This window comes from Lissotriton vulgaris, chromosome 6, assembly GCF_964263255.1.
Source record: "Lissotriton vulgaris chromosome 6, aLisVul1.2, whole genome shotgun sequence".
Lineage (NCBI taxonomy): Eukaryota > Metazoa > Chordata > Amphibia > Caudata > Salamandridae > Lissotriton > Lissotriton vulgaris.
In genome coordinates this window covers 1484874884-1484893011 of record NC_141694.1, presented here as the reverse complement: position 1 = coordinate 1484893011, position 18128 = coordinate 1484874884, and the positions used below count along the sequence as shown (strand labels likewise).

The following is an 18128-nucleotide window of genomic DNA, read 5'->3' as shown; positions in this document are numbered from 1 at the left end:
TCAGGACAAATTCACACCTAATACAGGAGTAGGACACAATAGTCAGAGAAAAGGTATTGTTTTCGATGCCGTTAATATTAAAATTCAAGACCGCAAACCCAAATGGACGTACCAGTACAAGAAGCACTTTTCTCAACTTCTGTTTTCTTATGTTTGTGGTACGAATAGAAAAATCTTGCAGACGCATGTTCAACATGTGTTTAAAAATACATCTTTGTTTAAATATTAAATAGCTTGGATAATGTTTGAATGTGTTGATGGCTTTGCAGTAGGGTTACATCCAAAAGACACCTTTTGTTAAAATTAAATGTGCAAAACTTTACATTTTAATCAGGTATTGTTTGTTCGGCTTAACCAAAATGGTGGTCTTCCAATTTTCTGCTTGTTTTATAACTATAATTGTAATTGTGTGTCTTTAAATGTTACCGTAAAGTATTTCCATTGTATTTTGTTGTGTAGTATTTCGAGCCTTTAGTGCACAGCTATAGAAACAAGCATTTGCAATGCAATTTGTCTCGCATTTGCGAGAGTTTGAGCAATTGGTATTGTAAATGGTAATGCCTTTTATTTATGTGCTTTTCAACCAGATAAATAAAAGGCATTGTCATTTACAATGCCAATAGCTTAAACTCTCGCAAATGCGAGACCTATTGTATTTCAAATGTGTTTGTGCTATAACATTTTTTTTAAATCGTTAGGAGAGAGCTTGTCCTGTTTGCCACAGCAGGCAGTACAAAGCTATTTGAGAAAATAGAGCTAAGAGGCTGTAATTAACAACACTCTTAACAGGGGGTGTCACCATGGGAGGTTACAAAATTAGACATGGAGGGACTACTAAGCCTATTGACCAAGGAACAGCCACAGTTTACTGTGGAAAATGACACAAGCCATTGAAAAATATGGGCGTAGTATGGGCAGAGCTTCAAGTCCCTACACAGCATGCCTCCCAGAGCACCACATGTGCTGCCCAGGCTCATCCTAAAACCCCCAAAGATTTATGAACACTGTAGAACCAGATGGTTTGATGTTTGCATGACAAAATATCAAGAACAAAAATATTGCAATGCACAAATATTGTGAAAACAATATCGGATGCCAAATATCGTGTTGATATTCTTTGTACGTAAACTTCAAAAATATTGAGACAAAAATATATTTGACAAGAATATTGTCAAAAACAGGCATGAATATTGATTTTTTTATGTATAGCTTTATATTAAATTAAATGTAAATATTAACTTATAAAATAAAAGTAAATGAATATATTCAAAATACATAAGGCATACATGTGGGAGGAGGAATTAAAAAGAGCCAAATCAGGCAGACCTTTTTAGTCATAAAATAATTCCTGCATATGCACCATTTCTTGATATGATCCCTGGACTTTTAGCCTAGCAGCTTTATCTCAAATTTAGATATGGCATTTTACCTTTACATAGTTTATGTGTAAAATGTGGTGGAATGAGCTGGAGCAACAGCTGGTGGCAGTCTTGTAAATCAGAGCTTGAAACACTGCATCACTTACATATACCCACGTGGGAAGTGGTTTAAACCAGCGTATCAGCTCCTGGGTTTTAAAAAATATGTTGAAAATGTTATGTACTGATAAAAGTGAAGGAGTTGTTATTGCTGCTGCCAAATTTCTCCATGCTGCCTGGCTCATCTGTAGATTGATATGAGGCTCCTAAGTACTGCTTCTTGTTTTGATATGGATTTAATCAATAGTAATATTTTTCAGATAGATCATTGATATTTACAGATTCACGTTCCTTTTGCTGCGCATCGAACTGCATGAATTGCACTAATGCATTTCATAAAGGTTTTTTTCACTGTGAAAGTTAATAATTTTAATGAATCCGATTTTGCTTTTCTAAAATATTAAGGCAAACTGTTATTAAAGAAAATAATTGGCGGTCCACTCCATATTTTACCGCCACATATGGGACTGATTCTTTTCCGAATATGGGCATATCTTGGAGGCCTTATGAGAGGAACAAATAATGAATTTCGATTTTGAACAGATAACATTTACTCAAATAGGAGCAAAACAAATTACACAAATTAACAAAGGAGAACAATGTAAAGACAAAATATTGAACAAGATGCATGGCAAGAGCTCATTGGGGACGCCAGATACAGCTTCCGTCATGCTCCTCTTTAACAGAACATAATCCTGCATCAGTGGAGACACTGCAATTTAAACCTGCCTGTAAACAGATTGACTTTGAAAGCGTATTATACTGTACATTTTCTTGCAAGGCTTTTCTTTTCCAAAACAGTATACACATTATCAATGTATTCTACAGTTTGAGGCCCTTAAATGCAAATTGATAGAGACTAGGGTTTTCCCAACGATATGGAAAAATATGTTCTATCGATAGATATGCCACGCTTTACATTGTCTATTGAAATTAAAAGCTCTATCATACAATCCATGTGGTTCTAATAGTGATCCAATCCTCGTCTTTCTTAAAATACTTCAAATTCAAGTCACAAGCTGTGGCAAAACAGGTCCGCTTTGTTTTTTGGTCTTTTTTCCTATGACTTAAACACATGCACAGCGCGTACAACATACTGCCTGCAGATGGGGCATTCACTCATTCGCTTTCCGAACTTGGTGCAGGTGACCATATGCCCACATTCCAGAAGGACGCAATCAATGACTCCATCCATGCAGATTCTGCACAGGTTATCATCACTATTTGTCAGCTGCAGCTTTTCGCCAGCTGGGAGCATGTTATTATCTAGGCTTTCCAACGACTTACGATTTTCTTCATTCTCCCTGTACAGTCGGTTTACTTTCTCCACTAGCTCCCATTTCTCGCAACATCCAGAATAATTTACAAAATTACGAGCCAGGATTTCTTTAAGTTGGTGGATAGTCAGCCCTTCAATATCTTCAAGAGCTGATAAATCGGACAGCAAAGCTCTTGCCCTCTTTCTTGATAGTGCCATTGTCTGTGTTTCATGGCTTTCCCCTGCTTCAGCGATTGAGGTCGTCTCACCTATATCCTGCTGTACTTGACTTTCTTCTACATCAGTGATTAAGGACGTTTCACGTCTTCCCTCGGGATATGCTCCATTTCCTGAACCTTCACCCCGGTTAAAGAGTTCTCCCTGAGATGATGTTGGTGACGGTGTGGAAGTTGTATGGTTTGAAAAAAAGGAGTGTGTAAAAAAAATTGTAGTCTGTGATCTTGAAGAATGGATGCTACTGGTGTCCATTGGGTCTGGTGGACCCGATCTGTGATGGCTGAGTACAAGGTCCACCAAGTCTGCTTTTTCTCTGCAGCTCTCTGTTGGTATGTTCCGCAGATTAGATACTGGCGCAGATCTTTGACTTTTAGCCGCATTAACTGAGGCCGCTGAAATGCAGTTTCTTGCAGTAAATGGCAGGTGGCACATCTTCTGAGGTTTTCTTGCAAGACTGAGCAGACAGAGCAAAATTCCTTCTTGCATTCACAGCATAAATGTTCAATTAAAGGAGTCACCCAGCATTCTAACCTATTTATGTTCCGGTCCTAGGCTGACGCAGCCCGAGTCGCTGGTTGTCAGCTTAAGTATTCTATTCGCACGGTCAACTGCCGGGACCACGGGGTCCCGCCCCCGACCATTTTCATAAAGGTTTTAACATATAAAAGCTTACTCATGTGCTGTATTTATCTCATATATGGTATTCCAGCTGATGACTGGTTAAACCGCATGTATGTTTTATTGTTGTTTTATGGATCAAGTAACCAAAATAAACATATTTCTAGTACTACTATATTAAAAACAATAGGAAATAAAATTAGAAAAAAAGAAGATAAATACTTTAACAATTTTAAAACATTATTTATATATTAAAGGTGCTACGCTATGGTGAGTGAAAAAGCAGAACACATCTCCTTAGATGTGGCATCGTTTTTCCTCCTTCCCTGCACGGCCATGCGCCAACACACACATCCTTGCATGTAGTGCAAGAGTGTGTGCATTCTGTAAAGAAAATTTTTCTAATGGAAGGGCGGGACCTTTCAGTACAAAAACTATTGTTTAACACTTTTCCTGATTGTTATCTTTGCTTTACAATAAAGTACCCATATTGTGGGGTCAGTAACATCCTCCACATGGTAATGGACATGCATCCCTGTTATATTTCATATAGGTACCCTAATATAGGCGCGGGTAATATCATACACCTTCACCTACATTACCTCCCTCATAGTACACAGTAACAAGTTTTAAGATTGAACCTTTACCTAGTTCTAGTCCTGGGTGCAGAAGGAGGGTTTCTCCTGAACAATAGCGCCCTATAACTTCATCAATGGACTCACAAAGCAGGAATAAATATTAATGAGGGTTCTTGGAAACCAGGCAGGGGCGACACCACGTACAAGGTTCATCCCATACGTCATCCTCAGATCCAACAATGGCTAATACATGAGACAAGGGACAAAGAAACCCTAGATACATTTTGTGTAAATAAAGCAGATCTTGGTAGGGTTGATAGAGGGAACCGAGACTTCCAGGCCGACACACTGACCTGAGATGCGCCTGCATGCAGACGCTCCAGCTGACAGTGATCTAAACATACCTCGTGGGGTGTCCAACTCAAGACCAGGACGGGCTCCTTCATTCTCACTCTTCAGGTAAAGGGGTTCGACTAAATCCTAGAGGGATCTTGGCTTCACACCTACTTACATGCTAGGTACACTTAAGGACAGCCAGACAGGCATCGTAGCAGTACGCACACTTTTATCCTACATGTTATATTCATGTATTTATTCATGCTTATTGCAAGATGGTAGAACTGTACTATCCTTTTATATTCACTGTACTGCTAATCATATATCTCTGCTACTGTCTAATGGTTGTTGCAGCAAATATATTCTACACAACAATAACAACTGTTCAATAAATCCTTATTGAAACGCCCAGACTGTTTATTCTGTGTATCTCTGAGACAAACTAAGTAAGCAGGGATCAAGGTTGTCATGGTCTAAGGTTGCCAGAAACTATTCTCTCCCCGATAAGAGGAGACACAAGTGGCACTGTGAGCTAGCTAATGCAAACAGGCTAATATTCTTGGTGGGGGTGCACAGAACCAGTCTGCCACCAACCTCACAGTTTGTTATCCAAATGCGCAGGTCCTGCATGGGTACTATAGGAACTACAGGACACCCCTGCTCTGAGTGCCCAACTGCCCTGATGTCTGGGTTCTTAATGCTGATTTTGTTGTTATGGGCAAATGAGGATCATGCATGTGCGCCGTGATATAGGCCTGTCTCATACATTGCCGTTTGTTGGACCAGGAGGGGCGCCCAAAGTACTACCCTGATAGCAGTTAAAGGCTAATGCTTTCACCCCAGTTCTTGTCTGAACTGGGGTGGTGTGGAGTGCAAAAAAACGATGGATTTAGGCCCAGATCTCTGTACTGGGGTGAATGTATGACATTGTTCTGCATTCTGTCCATCAACTGTGTTTTTTGCAATTGTCACCCCGAGTGGGATGGGTATGCTCAGACGTGAGTCCCATGCTCTCCACACCACTGGATTCAAGCAAGCCGAGCTGAAGACGGCTGGAATGCCAGAAACCGGTCCTCGGAAGCTTATTCCCGGTCCATCAACTGTGGTTTTTGCAAAATTCACCAGGAGTTAAGCAGCCCCAGTATGGTGGTGGCAGCTTTCTGTGTAGCTATCAGTAGGAGTGAACAGGTTCTTTTTAAACTGTGTCACTGAAGTGAGGCCTACAGACTCACCCATTTTTAAGTTCCACTGCTGTGTGCTTAACTCACCCTTGGACTACACCGGTTGGTGTGTAGTGCGGACCAGCGCATGATTGGGGCATCTGCGCTGGGTGTATATGTGACTGAGAAGGTTACAAGACAGATATATTTCAATACTGTGCAGAGTGTGCATGGTGAATGCATGTGCTGGATGTATGTGTGCCTAAAATTGGCACAATACATGGAGGATGTAGTGCTGTGCATTGCGTGCATAGTAAAATGTATATGTACCTTGAGTGGTACAGTACATGTAGGATGCATTGTTGTTCAGTGTGTGTAGTCTGTGTATGTGCACTGGATGTATCTGTACCTTTGGATGGTATCAGACATGTAGGGCTCTGGGTTCCATTTTAAGAGACACAGCCCGGCATGGTGAATCATGGAGAGGAGGTAGAGAAATCCCCAGACAGATTTGTGCATTGCTGCATTACTGTAAGCTGGGCGGGACACACACTGCAGAAGGGAGAGCCAGGCTTGCCCTGTGTACTTTAAAGGGTGCTCTTCGATTCAGTGAGATGTTTCAAGAAAGGGGACTGGACACATAACAGGAAGGAGAAGGAGCTGATAAGACAATTGTAAAGAGTAGGGTTGGGGCCTGGACTTCTCTGGGCTATTTAGCCCTCGCCCCCTCCCGAGCGCGCAGCGGTCGCGCGCGAGGGAGCCGAAGCTACGCCGAAGAGTAGCCAAAGAGTTGCCCGTCTGCGCCCATCCACGCCAGGATGGGGCTAGGGGCCATACTCTCTGGCTGATTCATAATGGACAATATGTCAGAGTGGGAACAAAACAAGTCAACACCTTCATCAGGATAAAATTATAAACGTTTATAATTTTATCCTGATGAAGGTGTTGACTTGTAAATCAAGTGGCCAAAACCGAAACGCGTTGATGCTCTTGTGTATTGGGATACACTAAAATCATTGGACTATACAACGTCTCCAAACTAAAGATATTTATACTAGATTGGAGGATGATTTACATAAGTTAGCTTATAGTATCCCATCATAATTTTTAAACAAATGTGTTGTTTTGTTCCCACTCTATGATTATTATTTGCATGTACTATATTAGGATATATTATTTATCCTTTGTGTTGTGAAATTTTTTAATAAATTGTGTACCTTTGTATGATTTTTGACTATTTTTACATCACTTTGATTGCTGCTCGAAGTAGAAAGTGTGAACTGACTAATGTGTGTTAAAGTTGCAAGTTTTTTGTCTGCTTAGAATCTGTCCAAAGGGGACGTTATTTTGTGACGTATTTTCTTTCGGAACCCTACCCCTTTGGTGTCTGGGGTCCCTCTCTTTAATTAGTGATTCATAATGGACACCATGAAAGTCCCTAGACTAAGGTACTCTTCCCAAACGTTGCACAATCTTCGTCCTCTGAAGGAAGGGGGCTGTGTCCGTGACCAATGGCCATGTTTGGAGGGTCCCTTTTCGTGCATACTTTGCAGATTCCAAGCAACCCATACTGCTATCTCTATCGGACATGTGGTTAAAGAAATACCAATATCTAAGGGCTGGAAAAGTTTCCTTCTTAATGTACGCTCATTACCCAAACATCATCTGGAGATTTGGGACCTTATACATACTACTAGTCCCGAAATATGCTTTTTAACAGAAACATGGTTAAAACCGCATTCCACCCCAGCTATAGCTTTGGGAATTCCTGAAGGATACAAATTTCTCAGGCTTGACCGCCCTACGATAACTGGAGGCGGATTAGCTATACTATACAAAGAAGATTTGAAAGTTACCATAATTGAGCAAAGTTGTAGTCCAGCGATGGAAATTATGATTTTCAAGATAGAGTCAGGCTCCTACAAAACTGGAAAGGAGCTTTGATCTATCGCCCACCTGGGCCTAGTAAGGACTTTACTCTATCTCTAACAGAACTACTAGCACAACACCTAAAAGCCAAAGAAAACTTTTTGTTAGTAGGTGATTTTAACTTTCATGTTGACATTCCCGATCACCCTGAAACCATGTCCCTACTTGCAGACCTCTCCTTACTAGGATTCCAGTTACAAAACAATGGTCCCACTCATATAGGAGGCCATACCTTAGATTTGATTTTTTCTAATGGCCCTAAGCTATGTAGTCGACCCCCTACTTGAGTTAACTGGTCAGACCACTGTCTTGTTGAATTCACTCTTCTCGGATTAACAAAACCAATTAAAAAACAATCTGCTCCTCCCATATGACAATGGCACAAGGTCACATTAGAGGAAATCCAGAAGGTATGGAAGGAGCCACTTATCAAAGCAATAGATAATGCGGAATCAGCTCTTTTCAAATATAACAAAACCCTTAAAGAAGCTGTTGACCTCATCGCCCCATTGAAGCTTAAAAAACAATATCCCATATCGAAACAGGAGACATGGTATACTAAACAACTGAGGATTGAAAAGCAAGGCTGTAGGAAATTAGAAAATGTATGGAGAAAGACACATACGGAAGAGAGCCGGAAAAATCACTCAGAAGCTCTAAGCTCCTACAATAAAAATATTAGGCTAGCCAAAAAGAACAGCTTAACATCACAGCTAGCAGAAGCAGGGAACTCCTCCAGAGAGCTGTTCAGGATCTTACAGACCTTTGTAAAGCCCTTGGCTTGAGAGAGTCCTAATGAATTTACCCAAACATTATGTAATGATATTTCCCTCTTCTTTGAGGGAAAAATTGACACCATCTATCAAAAGATCACAATGGCTAAAAACTTTGGGACTAACACTAAAAATACTCTGAGGCCCTCTGATAATACCCAACCTAAGTTAACTGAGTTCCCTGAAACCAGTCAAACAGAAATCCTATCCTTGATCAGTAGCATTAAAACCGGCTCCCCATAAGATCTCATTCCAGCAAAAACAACGGCCTTAATAAGCAATCTTCTGTGTCCCATGATACAGACGATCATCAATTTATATCTCAAAGAGGGACAAATCCCCCAAGACTGGAAAAAGGCGGTAGTAAACCCCATCCGTAAAAACACGGCCTTGCCTTGGTCAGAAATATCCAACTTGCGCCCCATCTCCCTACTACCATTCTTAAGCAAACTGGCCAAAAAACATGCAAACACTCATGTATCACGGTTTGTTGAGGCTACAGGGGGTCTTGACTATTCTCAATCAGGGTTCAGACCCAACTACAGCACCGAATCTGCACTCCTCTCCGTGTCAGACAACATCAAAATGACACAGGATAGAGGAGGCTCCATGATTCTGGTGCTGTTAAACCTGTCTGCAGCCTTCGACACCCTGTCTCATGAGATTCTTCTCGGCCGGTTGCAGCAGGTGGGGATCGAAGGCGTAGCTCTGTCCTGGCTGGAGAGCTTTCTCACAGGCCGCTCACAAAGCGTCAGCTTTGGCTCCTATACCTCCATCTCTAGGGAGCTCACCAAGGGGGTTCTGCAGGGCTCATGCCTAAGCCCCACATTATTTAATGTGTATGTGGCCCCCCTTGCTGACATTGTGAGACAGTATGGGTTTACCCCTGTGTCGTATGCGGACGACGCCCAGCTCTTGTTCCCCTTTCAGACCTTAACCCCAGAAATTAAGAACTCCTTTGCTGAGGGTATGAGAGCGGTATCACACTGGATAGCTTCTAATTGCCTCCAGTGTAACGTGGGCAAGACAGAAGTCATGCTGTTTGGGAACGCAAATCTTCTGTGGTCACCAGACTGGTGGCCTCTGGAATTGGGACCTATTCCAAGTCCAAAACAATCAGTTAAGAACTTGGGAGTCAGATTAGACCAGAACCTGGTCCTAAAAGAGCATGTGAATCTAGTGACTGGATCCTGTTTTCGGACAATCGGTCTTCTGAGAAGGGTTTTCCCCTACCTATCAGATTGCTACAGAAAGACCTTAGTCCAGGCGCTTGTAATAAGTCGTTTGGATTACTTCAATGGCCTCCTCATTTCAGCAAATGAACATGTAATCAACCGACTCCAAGTGGCCCAAAACACTGCGGCCAGACTGGTTCTCAATGTTCTTTCAAGAACTCCATCTAGGCCCCTTCTGGAAGAGCTTCACTGGCTACCTGTACGCCAGCGAATCAAATTTAAAATTTGCTGCATCATCCACAAAAGTTTCTTTGGATCAGGTCCCCATTACCTGACTCAGATATTTCAAATCTACAAATCGGAACGCCTTCTGCGTTCCAACAGCCAATTCCTACTAAAAATTCCATTTATAAAAAAGGCAAGGCAAGGTGGCCGTGCCCTCTCTTATGTAGGACCTTCCCTCTGGAATAAACTCCCTTTGGACATGCGCCATAACACCAATCTTCTCTCCTTCAGGAAGGCACTAAAAACCTACCTCTTTAGGGAAGCTTAGACACCCAAACGATTCAGCACCCAAGACCCTATTCTCTTACCTACAGCATGCGAAGCGCGGATATACCCCTCTGGGGGTCGAGTCCTGCACTATAGAAGCAAATAAATAAATAAATAAATAAAATGGATTGGTCTGAGACATTGGTTGTGGCAATCGCACTGGATACCTCTCCAGATTCTGGCCAGCTTTCTCCCTCTACCATGGCTATGGTTTAGAGAACATCATACGTTTTGGTGGTGCGAGGAGCAGCTGAGGTCCAGGGCCTTCAGCTCCCTTCCTTTGTGGTCAAGACAAATATCTTGATAGAGGTCCTGCAGCCTGGTGTCTTCTCCTCGGAACCCCTGGTGCCTTTCAACAAGGCCTTAACTGATGTCCTTCTGGGAACCAGAAGCACCACCTTATCTGGGAAGATGGTATGGTAAGAAGGCCTGGATTACTGAGCCCGCAATTCGCTTACCCTCATGGCAGGTGTGATTGCCACTAAATTGGCTGTTTTGATAGTAAGCAGCCGGATCGGGCAATTATGCAGAGGTTTAAGTGGAGTGCACATTAGAAAGGTCAGAACCAAATTGAGGTCCCACTGAAGCATAATGAAAGGTGATGGTGGGAACATATGTACAAGTCCTTTGAGGAATCTATCTACAGAAATTATGGAGTTATTTTCAATGAATTGGGCTATCTGGACAAATGCTTCTCTTTCTATCAGTTTGCCCAGGAAAGGTCCATTTGTAATTGGTCTGTAGTTGTCTGGGCTACGAGGGCCAATTCGTTTTCTATAATAATGGTTGTATGTATGTTTTTTTTAAGTCTTATGGAGAGGTTCCTATAGTTAATGAATTAGAGATAATTTTTCTTACTGGTGTGGCAGGAAAAGTAGTTAAAACAATGTTCTTTAAGATTTGTAGTAGCCAGAGGACAGAAGGGAAGCCAGCTGGTCTGCTTGCCTTGATCAGATCCATAAATTAATTTTGTGATAGTTGTTTGAATGAATGCAGAGAGTGGGATAGCCTACTCCTGGAGGGGAGTGTTGGAAATAGGTTGGAGCTGCTGGTTTCCTTTGTTTTAAATAGGAGTCAAACATGACTGCTTTGGTTATATAATGATTTGCCAGTTTGTTAGGAAAATCTTGAGTCATAGGATGAATTCTTTCTGTGCATTTAGGTTTACGAAATTCATTGAGAAATGTATACAAATATGTATTTGCACATTTATCATTGTTAATTCTGTCTAAAAACTAAGTATGGGCGAAATTTCACTACCCTTCACCATTTCCTTACTATATCTTCCACTTTCGGGCGCAACCTATGAATATTGAGGATTTAAAAATGATTTTTTGATTAATTTAAAATAACAGAGATGGGCCGCCATGAACTTAGCTGTGTGGATCACTGTGCCAATCGAGTCAGAGCCAATGCGTAGGGAGGAGCCATGACCCCATACGGCAGGAGGGCCTCCGCATGAAGATTGCCATGCTTTGAGGGCTGTAGCCCATGAGCTGTGGTGAGCCGCGACCCTGTATGCCAGAAGAGGCTTCCACTAAGGGCTTCACTATGCTGAGTGGGTTGGAGGTTAAGTACGGGCAAGATATTGTGACGACGTATGCCAGAGGGAGCCAATGGGAGCAACAAGATGTTAAACCTGAGATGAGGGACCTGCTTTGGAATTAAAACTCCCCTCCACCCCCCCTCACCATGGGTAGGATCGAACACTTACCCTTACAAGGAGAATCCGCAAAGAACCTCCTCTCACTTCGGTGGCATTGCCACGTGTGAGGAACTATGTGCCTGCTGATTGCAGCTCACTGCTGCTGCTTCAAGTGCCTACAGGAACAAGCCATCAGGTGTGGGTAAGACTGATTTTAGCCCATTTGCCCCAGGGAAACTTGCTTGCTAATCAGCACTGCAGCGCAGGAACACTGTTGGCATTAAAGTAGAGTCAAAGTGGACTCTTGAGACTCTGACTACTTGTGAGATTTTTTATTTATTCATTTTATTTACTAGTATTTTTAAAGTGCATGCACTCATCTCCACTGGGATTTCATGGCGCTATCACAGCTACTGATGGTGTTCGCGAATCACTGGAGGAGAGGCCATTCGGGGTGGAAACAGTTATCCCGGAAAGGCCCAAGTCTACCTAAGGTAGTCATTTGTGAGGATGGTCCACGGGTAGCTGATTCCAATGGGCTGCAGCAAGATGGGTGAATGATCCTCCTCACTAGGCTTACCCTGAATATTGCAGATGGTGAATGGGGACTATGTTTTAGAAAGATTAGGGGCCCCTGCCTTAAAGGATAAACCCTGGCAAGGAAAAACTGTTTTTGAAAATCGCAAAATTAGCACCGGGCTTTGTGCATATTTTTAGACATCATATAGACGCATATCTTTATCTAATTTAATTCAAATGACACTTTTACTTCTGATTCAACTTTCTTTTTATTAAATTATTTTTTTTCCTTTTTCACTTCTATTATTTTTTCTTCATTAAGTAGGGAATCACTTCCTTCCTTTTATAACATATATATACAATGAATTGGTTTATATACAAATTTTTAAATTACTTATACAGGTTCATTTATAGTACAAAATTCATAGAATACAATACTGTTGTCCATGACCGTATACAGAAAAAATTCCATTCAACGAGTTTCGGCAATGCCTTCCTCAGGAATTCTGTATATTTCTTATAAGTGATGACTATAAATTGAGAAATTGTGTCAATTAATTCATTGCTTTTTTACAAGTTATCAGCGTCTAATAGATTGCTATCTTTTACATCTATACTATTTGTACTTCATTATCCCACAAGACAATAAACACACTATTAGGGCTGGGAATAGTCACTTTCTCATGATTGGTAATACATCCTTATTCCTCATTCATTACTATACAACAACATTCTAAACATTTACACATTATATTTACATTTCCTTTCATATTTGCGATAGAGTACCATATTTTCTAATATTTTACAGTATATATTCCAACACAAATCATATTTTCCTATTCATTCTATTTCCTTCTTTTGTACACTATATACAAACATTTCTAACACTGTATATATTTACAATTGAACATCTGAATTGGCATCGTACATACTTCCGGAGAGCCTATTGTTACCGCTTAACAAGCTTACACAACTTAATTGCAAGCTAGTATCTAATATACTCATATGGGATTTTAAACCACTAATGTTTCCTTTGTCCATGTCCTAGATCTTGTCATGTATCCCCTATTGTGAGTTTTTAAATTTCTAGACATATAGTATAGAGAAATTATTTCCATTTATAACCGGTCCCGCAGGTTAGAGAGCTATGTATGTCCTTCTCTCATCTTTGCCTATTATTTAACACAAGACTTGGCTCTTCTATAAATTAATATCAATTCCTAGACTTTATATTCATGGATCTGGGTTACTGCATTTGGTGAGCCCATTGCTGTGTGAGACTAGAATTATTTGTTGGTAACATCACTATTGTTTAACCTATTTATTACTTCACATTAGATTACCTGTTTGAGATTACGGAACACCGGACCCAAAAATTGGCTGATATGCAGACGTGATATGTCTTTGTGCAATGCTCAGTCTTCTTCCATCTAGGCCCACAAACAAGGTAAAACTATACCAAGATCTAATAAGTAAGGCACAAAAGGTCCTATTGAAATGTGACAATTTAAAATGCCATAAAGATTGAATTCTTTCCATAACCTCCTCTATACATACCTATTATTTGTTAATGTAGATACATCTACGTGACGGTAGAAATGTCGTGTTGGAACAGATATCTCAAATCCCCTGTTGCTTTTGATCCATTATTTTATCTACAAGACAAGGTAGATTGCAATGTTTATCAGGGGCATCTTAATTATTTAAGCTCTTTCCTGTACCCCTATGTTGATTTTGCATCATACCTGTTAGTATCTGCAGCAAGGGCCAGCAATCCAAAGGTGTGTTGCTGTCCTAAGGTCAAAGCGTGCCACTTTAAAGTTGTGTCCTTCACCTGTAAAATATATAATATGCACATGCTGTAGAGACTCTGTCCAATTCTTTGTAATGCGATGTCTTAAACGTGCGCTCTTCTTCTTTACACTCTTTATTTGGAGCGGAAAAGCTGCGTATATCCTCCCGATGGTACCCATAGGTATGTCCCATATTGACATCTATTTATCCGAGGCCCCTGACTCCTACATGGGCAATTATAGTAGTTCAGGAGGTCCCGCCCGTTATGGGCTCCCTATCTTCGATCTAAACACTACGCCGCAATGCATTCTTGTAGTTTATTACTATATGTTGATTACGTACTGTATCCTATCAGGTTACGCCGTAGCCTGCTACTTAAATGTGCGCTAGATAAGGCCCCACGCTCCTATAAGGGTGACTCTAATAGTGCTGGAAATGCCGCTTTAATCCAATGTCCTTGATTTAATTGACCCATGGAGACACTTATGTGTAAACTAAAGCAGTACCTGAACTGATTGCGTGCATGATCGACAGTTTAAACGCACGTCAATCCACGACGGTAAAAAGTCCTGGCTATTCTAACCACTTCAGTTCCAGAGAAGATCTTCCCTACTTACTTCATTCTCAGCAAAATGCGTCCCGTTATTTCCCAGCATGTTCCCGCCTCAATGATGGCGTTCTTATCTGGTCGATCTTTTTAAAGACGATCATTTTCGCGCCATACATCGAAATCTCGCAATATCTTCTAGAGCCCTGATACCTAGTGAAGATTTAATGCAGATAAGACTAATGGCTCCGCCATCTTAAGAAGGAGCATACATAGTAGTCTGAAACATAGTTTCCCTATTGATTTCTTATCTCGTGTATTCTTTATGTCTAAATTAAGACATTTGGTACAGTTTATTTTGTTTCCTCGTATCTTCGAATGTGCCAGAGAGAGCATATCTCAAGGTGCTAATTCATATTTCTGTAAAAATAAGACTATTGTTATATCCTCTCGTTCACTAGCGCAACGTGTCTAAAAATGGTATGGTTATATGAAAAATAAGTGTGAGGAGCCCAAAAGGGTTACATCGTGTATCTTGGAGCCTCATTGCTTGTGTTAAATAATTTATTACGGCAACTGTTGACTACCTGTTATGTTCTATTATTGATTATACAATGCTTTACTATGAAGAAGGGACATAGCTGTAATGTGTTACATGGTTACTATTTTGCCATATATTTATTTAAGATACCCTCGGACTAATGGGGGAAGCATCTATGGGTTAAATTATTGCCTGGTTCCATGGAATTTCCATATTCAGGCCACTGACTGCTGTACCCAGAACAAATATCCAGTAAACTTCACACATCTTTCTCATTTTTTCTTGGTCTAGTCCTGTTTTATGATGTATCCGTTCTAAAATATACCAAGTCATATCTTCTGGTGCGTGGTTTAGTTCTGTAAAGTGGCAGACCAAGGGAGCTGTCATTTTACATGTCCTAATGGCTGAACGATGTTCGGTCAGTCTGACATTCATTGCCCTTCCTGTTTGACCTACATAACCTTTGTGACAAGGGCAAATGATCAAATATATAACATTAGTACTTTTGCAATTGTTCAAGTCCTTCGGTTTAATTGTCTGATTAATAAATTCCAGTGATGGGCCCTGTATTGCTGTATCACACGATTTATAATTCAGACATTTATATGTGCCTAACACTGGCTGTGCGCTAGTGAGCGTTTGTTGGACAGACATCATTTTTTGAGTCATTTTAGATCTAACAATATGATCTTTTAAAGATTTATTCCGCGATACGCAAACATGGGCTTAGGCAACAGGGTTTCTCTGGGCGTATTAAGTATATGGCAGTTTGCGCATACGGTCTGTCTAATTCTTTCATTTAGGACTGAATGTTTAGTAATGAAAACCAAACCTGGATCTTTCTTGTCATTATTAGGTTGCAGAAGGTGCTGCCAATCATAGAAACGGGCCCGCTTGTATTAGTCGCGCACTATTTTTTTCGGATATCCTCGTGTAAGGAATTTTGCTTTCATCATCATTGATTTTTCATCATAGTCACAAATACTCGTGCAGTTGCGTCGGAGACGCAAGAACTCCCCGAAAGGGACAATATTTTTCTGGACTGTGGGTGAAAGCTTTCATAGTGCAGTAACGTGTTCCTCGCTGTGGGCTTAACGTATAAGTCCACTACGAAGATACCATTCTGATGTTTGATAATGACATCTAAATACTCCACTACCTTGTCATCAATGTGATAAGTAAATTTGATATTTACATGACATAAATGTATCCATTCAATAAATTGGTGGAGGTTTTCCATGTTGTCATTCCAAATGAAGAATACATCGTCTATGTATCGTGACCATTTGGTCACTGATTCATAGAACGGTGCAACTTCATTGAAAACAAAACGGTTCTCAAACTGGGACATATAAATATTTGCAATGGTTTGTGCACATGATGCTCCCATACTTACTCCCTGTTGCTGTTTAAATAATTTACAGTTGAACTCAAATATATTATCACACAGAACAATTTTTAGGCATTCAAGAATAAATACTGAGGGACATGTTATGTTGTATTCATGCATGAAACAATGGACCGCCTCTAGGGCCCCCATGATTGGAATATTACTATATAAGGCCTCTATGTCAATTGTCACTAATAACTGTGAGGTAGCACAGAAACTGACATTTTCTACTAGATTTATGATATGCCTAGTATCTTTGACATGTCCTGGTATGCGTGAGATGTGTGGACAAAGAATAGCATCTATATATTTGGCCAAAGGTTCAGTTACAGAGCCTATAGTCGTGACTATAGGTCTCAAAGGTGGATTTTGGGCATTTTTATGAACTTTTGGTATCCCATAGATACTCGCTAACTTGGGATTTTTTACATTTAGATACTCATGTTCTTTTTTACAAATTTCACCATCTCTTAATGCCTTGTCTGTCAATTTCTTAATTTTAGTCAACTTTTGGGATGTAGTGTCTCTGATAATGGGTAAGTTAAACCTTGTGGCATTTCTTCCATTTTTGTTATGTAGTTCGCAGTGTCATATACTACAATTCCTCCACCTTTATCACATGCCTTTACCACTAGATTTTTATCAGTTTAATTTGTTTTAAGGCTTTGTATTCCATTTGATTTAAGTTAAATGGAGTCTTGGGTACATGGGATGTAATATTAGTCAGTTTGTCAACCAACACTTGTTCAAATATAGCCACCTGAGGTGGAAGTTTATCTGCCATGGGAGTAAATAGAGATTTAGGTTTTAAGCCAGATAAATTAGCTTCTTGTGTTATTTCTTCCTGGCCCTGAAAGAAGAATTTTAACCTAATTTTACGGAAGAAGGACTGAAGATCTCTAAATAGGTCAAATTTATTCAGACCTGAATGCGGAGCAAACGTCAACCCTTTTGATAAGACAGAAATAGTATCCTCCGATAAATTCGATTTGCTGAGGTTAAATATGGGTAAGGTGTCTAATTTCTCCAGTACCGGTTGTTGCGTGTTTCCAAGTACTGGTTTTACGTCATCGGTGGATTTTCCGGGATTTGGTTGTACTCCTGATGTGGTGCATTCTGGAAACGAGGCTGGTATTGCGGTCTCCAGTTGCCCCGCCTTATCTGGCGGCGCCCTAAAAAAGGCTGCCTATTTTGATAACGTGAATTCGTTCTAGAGTTTTGATAACCACTGTCATAATAGGTCCCTTCGCCGCTAGAGTCTGATGACTCAGAAAAAGTGTTAACCTTTTTACCATATTTCATCGATTTTTGCCCCCAAGTATCAGTTGTATTATCAGCATTTTTATAAAAGCTCTCTGATAAATATGGATATGTGATTTCTTTTCTATAGAACTTAATGTCCTTTTGTAGTTTCTCTGTCTTCCTCTTAATCAGGTAATCTGAATAAGAGCTCAGGTCCTTTTCTATGTCATCCAACTTTTTTTTTACATCTTCCACTGTTCCTGAACTCTTTATTTTTTCTTCTGGGTCTGCAATTTCCTTCGCCAGTTGTTGTAGCATGTCTTTAGATGTCTCTACAATCAACATCATGTAATCTC

The 18128-nt window shown here is 40.5% G+C and overlaps 1 pseudogene; it reads right to left on the bottom strand.

Annotated features, from left to right (window-relative positions):
• Positions 1-2410: 2410 nt before the first annotated feature.
• On the bottom strand, positions 2411-14708 carry LOC147709031 (E3 ubiquitin-protein ligase RNF34 pseudogene; annotated as a pseudogene).
• Between the last annotated feature and the right edge of the window lie 3420 nt (positions 14709-18128).